General features: G+C 42.0%; 1 protein-coding gene across 2 annotated transcripts in view; it reads left to right on the top strand.

Annotated features, from left to right (window-relative positions):
- The first annotated feature begins 909 nt into the window (after positions 1-909).
- The window catches only part of Rnf145 (ring finger protein 145), a 42,664-nt gene continuing 36,023 nt past the window's right edge, over positions 910-7,550 (top strand). The window contains exon 1 of one of the 2 annotated variants that reach the window (XM_023713172.1): positions 910-1,085. The gene's annotated coding sequence lies outside the window, so the exon portion shown is untranslated. Of the gene's footprint in view, positions 1,086-1,135; positions 1,233-7,550 lie in introns of those variants that run through there. The other variant, XM_023713173.1, reaches the window with a different exon arrangement.

Genomic DNA, 7,550 nt, shown 5'->3' with positions numbered 1-7,550 from the left:
CCGCCCCTCAGCGGCCCCCCAGCCTCCCGGCCCCGACTCCGCCCGCCCCCGGGGCCGCGCGCCGAGCCCGCTGCTGCTCGGGCCGGGGCCTCCGCGCCCGCCGGGACCCAGGCATTCCTGCGGTGCTCTCGCTCGGGGCTCCTCTCCAGAGCCTCTCCTGCACCCCGTTTCAAGGCCTCATCCAAGTCCCTTCCAGAGATGCTCCTTTCCCGCTCCTTTTTCCAGTTTCCATTTCCAACTTTACCTTTCCGCCTCTTTGTCCGCCTTGCCTCCTCTCGCGCTCGTCCCCTTCGCCTTCCCCATTCTAATGCCTTTGCAGCCCTGAACCCAGCCCGACTCCTTTCAGGCCGTGTGAGGTTCGGGGCTGCGGAAAGGCCTTGCAAACCCATCTTCTTGTTGAGCCCTGTTTCCCCTATCCCTTCGGCCAGGTCCTATTTGACCGTAAAAAGGCTGCTGATCGCTTTTAGTGCCCGGTTTCCTCTTTCTCCTCCGACCTTAGGTCTTAGGTCCTTCCCCTCCAGGTCCGCTTTTGCCACCCGCGGACACCTGAGGCCCAGGCCTTCCCTAGTGCAATGAGCCCCCAGTTTATTCGGGATTGTGAGCCTCGCTGGCATCTTTTTTCCCCGCGAGCCTTTTTGGTGTGTTGCAAAGCCAAGCCAGCACCACCCTTGGCGAGCTCAGAGGGGAGCTCCCGGTCTTGCTTTCCTGCAGAGTTTTTGCCGAACTAATCCCCCAGCCCGGGGCGGCTATGGACGCGTTGCTGTTGGTGCTGCTGCGCTGCTTGCGTGCGCAAGCTGGGTAGGGGTTACTATAGTTCAAACGCGGCTGAGCTCAGCGGGCGTGGGGGGAGGAGGCGCGGGCCGAGAGGAAGGGGCCCTTGCAGCGAGAAGGCATCAAAGATTAATGGATGTCTTTGCATCGCAGCTTGCAGTAAACAGGAAACTAGTGTGAAAGGAAAGGAGAGGACTGTGTGCCTTTTTATTTTTTAAATTACGGAGTGTGCAGTTTTGAATCTCGAATCATGTCCAAAAGGATGAGCTGTCGGTGCTGCAGTCGTGACCCAGGCTGAGCGCCCAATGGCAGAGGTAGCTCTGTTATTATTTTTTCCGTCTGCTCCAGATGAAAGATGGTCCTTGTATTTCAGAGTGGACTCGTATCTTTGCCGTTTTAGAGATGACGAGAAATTTTTCTTAGGAACTCACGTGGAAATCAGATGTATACGAAGTTAGCTGGTAAGGGGTGTGTGTGAGAAGGACCAACTGTATTTAAAACGTGCCAATGCTTATGTAAGAAATGCGTTCTTTTGCATTGTATCTCAGTTCTGGGCTGAATGTACTTTAGATTTTAGGCTCTAGCTTTGCTCTTTGTCATTTTAAAGTCTTTAATATCCTGACAGATGGACAGTCAGAAAAATTTTGAAGATTAGTTGAAGCTAGAATATTTTTAGTGGTTGGGACAAAGAAAGGAGGTTAACGATGAACAGTGATTTTTGGTCTTCCTTTTGTTGGGGAGAAAAGGATGTGGAATGTTCACTCCTGAATGATCTATATTAGTAATTTTCTAAATTGTCAGTAATTTTGCATTAAATCATGTGTCATTTTTGCTTTGTCGTTTTAGAATGGAGTCTAGGATATGTGAGAACTTTTTTTGGGGGGGGGATAGAAAAATCACATTTTCCTTTTTCTTTGTGCTTTAACAGTTTTTCACCAGAGACCCACTGAGTTTAAAAACGTTTTTGTTAGGATGAATTGTTTGCTTTTTTTTCATATTCAAAACCAGAGTGTTTTTGAATTCAGAAAAGGGGAGAATGGGGCCCCCTGTGTCTCTCAACTCACAAATCTGAATAGTAAGCTATGCACATTGTACATACTTACACTAGACATTACTGTGTTTTTAAGTACTCATTTTTTCCCCCCCAAGCCTGGGAAAGTCATTTCTTGAGATTGGTAGCAACTTGTTTTTGGTTAGCATTTATTGCACCTTTCTTAGTGGATTTTGGAATTTCCTTTTTTTTTTTTTAAAAGCTGTCTCACTCTAATGCATCTTTGAGCCAGAGTCGCATTTAGTTTACACTTTGCAGAGATAACGTTTTGGCATATTATGTCCCAGTTCTTGTTGTAATTCAAGAAGAAATTTTTAAGATACTAGATAGAAGATACAACAGGGCACAAAATTTGTATGTTTGGCTTAAGTATGTCAGACCTTTAAATTGTTTTGCATTCGTCTTTCCTTATTTTGTAGAATTATTTGAGATCTCCCTCTAACTTGATGGCATGTTCGTTAGCTCTATGTAACAGCAAATACAGGGAGAAAATAAATTAGGAATTTATTTTTCAAACAACGTTTTTTCAACAAACGTTGTGGAGGGGAATTTCTTCACCTCAGCAAAAAAGGCCGTGCTTTTCGTGTCACAGTGATTTGATAGGTGTGAGTGGTTGCAGGTGTAGTGTCTGTAATCAAGGCAGGTATCTCAGAATTTTGGTTTGGTATTGATTTTAGTGTGTATGGCCAGTTAGTGTGCAGTGTTTATTTTTGATGGTTGCTACCTGTTATGTATACTTTAGAAAGATTCCAAATAAGATTTTGAGGAATGTGGGTTTTATCCCATTTGGTTTTCCAGCTAGTATATTAAATTTGTTTTCTCCATTTCCTTATACATGGCCGACTTACAGTGACTTGTTAAACTATCGCCCAGATATGGAAATAAGTGAAATATTTAGTTAATAATACGTTACTAAATGGTTATATACTTCATCCTGTCCAGACTCATCAGAATCAGTCTGAGTTCCTCCACCTTTAGATGTTGAGCTGACGTTGCTGTAGAGTCGGGGGGCTGGGGGATTGTTCCTTCTTGGCTTTTCTGTCTTGGCAGCCTTAGGGACCTCATTTTTATTTTGCTTTGTTTGCTTTTTGTTTTATTTGGAGGTACATTTTAAAATAACAAAAGCAAGAGGAAGGGTCAAAGTCAGATGAAATAAATATGGAACACGTTTTAATTTAGTAGTTGCTTCACCCTGCCTTTTGATTACAAAACCAGAAATGATTTATATTGCATCTAGGATATAAACAAAGAAACTACTCTTATTGTAATATAAAGCCTGTCAGGTATGTTGTCCCCTCAGTACATGGTGATTTTCATAGGTATCCTGTGTATTGTGAGGATAATTACTCATATACTTTGAAATAAATTTTCAGAAAGACATCAGTTTGTCTACCTGAATAGGTAGCATTTTCTGAAGTCATGTAGGTGGCTTAGATACTTTTCATCATTAATTTGTTAATCCTGCCCCTAACATGATACATGGATAGTCTAAAAAAAACCTTGGCAAACAGAAAAAAAAAAAAAATCACAAAACCCAGATTGCAGGGAATTACTGCAAAGAACAAATGGGATCTTATCTTACTGAAAAGCTTTTATGTAACAAATCACCAACAGAATAAAAATACAACCCAGGGTGGCAAAAAATATATAGCTAGTTGTCCCTCTGACAAAGGACTTTTATCGAGAACATTCAGAGAATTGAAAAAAATCAGACTCCTCCCCCACATTCATAGACCCAATCCAAAAATGGGCATCTTAGACATAAACACTTCTCAGATGAAGAAATACATATGGCAAATAAATACAAATAAAATGTTGAGCATCATTGGTCATTTGTGAGATGCAAATTAAAATGACACTGAGATTCCATTTCACCCCAAAAGAATGGCTGTCATCAAAAAATCAACCAGTGGCAAATGCTAGCAGGGCTGTGGGGAAAAAGGGCCCCTGTCCACTGTTGGTGGACGCGCAGACTAGGACAGCCACTAAGGAAATTGTGGAGAATCCTTACGAAACATGGATTAGAGTTCTAATTTGACCCAGCTATTCGTCTTTTGGGAAGAACAGGGACTGAATATGGACTTCTTCCCAGAAGGATTAAAAACTTAATACCACAGAGATATATGTGCACCCATGTTTCTAACAGCAGAATTTGTAATAGTTAAATCTTGGAAACAGCTTGCTTGCTCATCTACTGACAAATGGATAAAAAAGATTTTTTTACATAATGGAATACTACTCAACCATAAAGAAGGATAAACTAGAGGCTTTTATAAGTATATGGATACAACTTGAGATCATATTCCTAAGTGTAATAAACCACATGCACATGTATGAGGCAAACCTGAAGTCTCAGTTGCTCTTCTCTCATTGCTGGAACAAATACCCGACACCCAGAATGAAGGAAGGAAAGTTTATTTAGCTCACAGTTACTGGAGGCTTCAGCCCGTATGCCGCTGGGTCCAAGGCAGAGCAGCACGTAGCAGAAAGCACCCTTGCATGGCAGCTGTGAAGAGCAAGAGCAAAGGGAGGGGTAGCAGAAGCTGGAGCAGCCTCTCTCCCACCGTCCCTTATAATGCAAATTACCTGGGGCAGGTGCAGCATCCACCCCCACAGTAATCAGTCAAACTCCAGAGGCCACCCTGAGGCTGCAGGAGGCTTTGGGGGGACACCTAGACACAAACGTAACACCTGATGCACATATGTAGACAGCGCATTGTCTCCCTAGTATGGGAAGCTGAATGAGTAAAGTCCCAAATGTGCAATGTAGGGCCGGGGAAACGGCTCAGTAGATAAGTGCTTGCCGGGCAAGCGCAAGGGCCTGTGTTCAGTCTCTGGCTCCACAAACAAACAACCCCCCCCTGCCCCCAAATGTACAGTAGACACAGTGAATTGGGAAGAAAAATGTTCAAAAGAAAAGACAAACTGATGGGGGAGAGAGGAAAAGAAGGGAAAAGAAAGAAACGTATATCCAAGATAGTTAAGCTCCTTACACAGCTAGACTTTCTTGGTTCATTGACAAGAAAGGTTTGTGCTAATACTGTGTGGACAAGATAGCGTGCCACATCTTATGTTTTGAGTAATTACTATGGAGACACCAATGCACAATGTAATAATTACTGTAACTTCTAGCCTGTTTTGATGTTCTACTTTATTATTATTTCTCTTTAAAATAAAAATAAATTATTCCTAGACCCTCTATATAAAAGGGTATTTCCAGTATTACTTTAGTGTATTTTTCTTCAAGATTTTTTTTTTTTTTTAAATACAGTTGTCCCAACGTTACCCTCAGGGTTTTGGTTCTAGAAGCCTCCTTATAAACCAAAAGCTGTGGAATCTCATGTCCTGTACATAGGTGGCATATAACCTCTGCATATCTCCTGTATATTTTAAATTATCTCTAGATTATGTATAGTATCTAACGCAGTGTAAGTGCCGCGTAAATAGTTGGTGTGCTATATTGTTGAGGGAATAATGTAAAAAAAATCTACGTGTTCAGTGCAGACATTTTTTTCCACAATATTTTTGAACTGAGGTTGGATTGGTTTCATGAATACGGGGGCCAGGGAGATGGCTCAGTAGAATAAGCGCTTGAGGGCCTGAGTTCAATCCCCGTTTGGGGGTGGGGGAGATTCATGAGTACAAAGCCTGTAGCTGTGGAGTATTGACTGATCTTGAGTGTTTACAGAAATTAGTTCAGGTTCCCGAATGGTATAGTTTGCAGAAAATGCTGATTAAAGATTTTCTTCAGTGTTTTTTTTTTTTTTTTTCCTCCCTTCAGTCCGGGCTATTTGGTTTTGATCATTATAATATTGTTTTCTTGTGTGGGAAAATTATTCAAAGGTCTCGGGCCTTGTTAATTTTCATAATGTCATAAGAAAAATACTAATTGTATATTATTGTTAGTATTTGCATAACACATCTAACATTTGGGTTCTAGAAGTTACTGATATGTAATCATATAAAAACTTGTGTTGGGGGCCGGGGAGATGGCTCAGCAGAATAAGTGCTTCCCTGGCAAGCACAAGGGTCTGAGTTTAACCCCCAGTTCCTCCAAAAAAGAAAAAAAGTGAAAGCTTGTATTAATGATGTGCTGAGTTGAGCTGTTTTGAGTTTTAACTGTCTGACCTAGGAAGTTAGAAAATTGGAGGGTAAGATGGAAAATACTGGCAAATATTTAACCATAGCATAGCAATCTGTCACTGTAATTTTCTTCAGAAGTAAATGTTTTCGTTTATCCTCTACTGTCTAAGATTACTGCCAGAGCTGGAAATGTGTTTAGCTTTCTCAGCGGAATTCTTAAAAGGATATTGTCAAGCCAACAAGCCAGAATTATCTTTACTCTTAAATTGTCCTTTACTTTTGTTTATGTGGCACTCTTAAAATTCTTTGGATTAATCTAGAGCTCTAGCATAGTAAAGCAGTATTGGATTGAGTTATCCTTTTAAGATCATGATATCTGGTGGTTTTGTTTCTCTTTTTCTTACTTTTAGTACTTATCAGCATCTAAGGAAAGGCCTTGCAGATTTGGTGCCAGACTTAGGTGTGCCTGCGTGTGTATACCAAGCGGAAAACTTGCTCTGTATTATTTTCCCATTGTGAAGAGATGTTTTGGGGGTTTTTCTTGTTTGCAGGGCCAGTCAGGGGTATTGAGGATTGAACCTAGAGCTTTGCACATGCTAAGCAAGCACTCTACTATTGAATTATATTCCCAACCCTTTTTAAATTTTTTTTTTGAATTTTATTTATGTGTGTGTGTGTGTGTGTGTGTGTGTGTGGCCAGCTCAGCCCACCAGGGGGCGGGGCTGGCTGGCATGTGGTGCTGGGGGATTGAACCGAGGTCCCTGTGCATTGCTAAGCTTGTTCCAGGTAGGTGCTTTAGACCACTGAGCCATCTCTCCAGCCCCGTGGAAAAATAATTTTTAAATATTTTTTTTTAACATTTATTTGTGTGTGCGTGTGTGTGTGTGGCCAGCTCAGCCCACCAGGGGGCGGGGCAGGCTGGCATGTGGTGCTGGGGGATTGAACCGCGGTCCCTGATGCATTGCTAAGCTTGTTCCAAGTAGGTGCTTTAGACCACTGAGCCATCTCTCCAGCCCCGTGGAAATAATTTTTAAATATTTTTTTTTTAACATTTATTTATTTGTGTGTGTGTGTGTGTGTGTGTGGCCAGCTCAGCCCACCAGGGGGCGGGGCTGGCTGGCATGTGGTGCTGGGGGATTGAACCGCGGTCCCTGATGCATTGCTAAGCTTGTTCCAGGTAGGTGCTTTAGACCACTGAGCCATCTCTCCAGCCCCGTGGAAAAATAATTTTTAAAAAAGGATTTTTTTGTTTTTTGTGGTACTGGAGATTGAACACATTGACCATCCCAGTCTTTTTCTGAAACTTCAGATTGAGGGTGTTCAATTTGAATTTTGTCTTTGTCTTTCTTTTTTTTGAACCAGGGTCTCACTATGTGTAGTTCAGCCAGGCCTTGAACTCACTTTGTAGTTGAGAATGCTCTAGAACTCATGGCAATCCTCCTGCCTCAGCTTCCCAAGTCTGTTTTTTATTTTTTAAAGATAATACAGGGGCCGGGGAGGTGCTCAGTAGAATAAATGCTTCCCTGACAAGCACAAGCACCTGGGTTCAATCCCCTGTTCTGGAAAAAAAAAAAAAGTGATACAGATTTTCACTAAACAACATGATAGAAATTCAGCCCTGTTTGTTATATTTCACAATGTTGTC

Source organism: Octodon degus, unplaced genomic scaffold (genome assembly GCF_000260255.1).
Source record: "Octodon degus isolate 3935 unplaced genomic scaffold, OctDeg1.0 scaffold00029, whole genome shotgun sequence".
Lineage (NCBI taxonomy): Eukaryota > Metazoa > Chordata > Mammalia > Rodentia > Octodontidae > Octodon > Octodon degus.
Note: the sequence above shows the minus strand (reverse complement) of the source record. Positions and strands in the feature narration are given on the sequence as shown.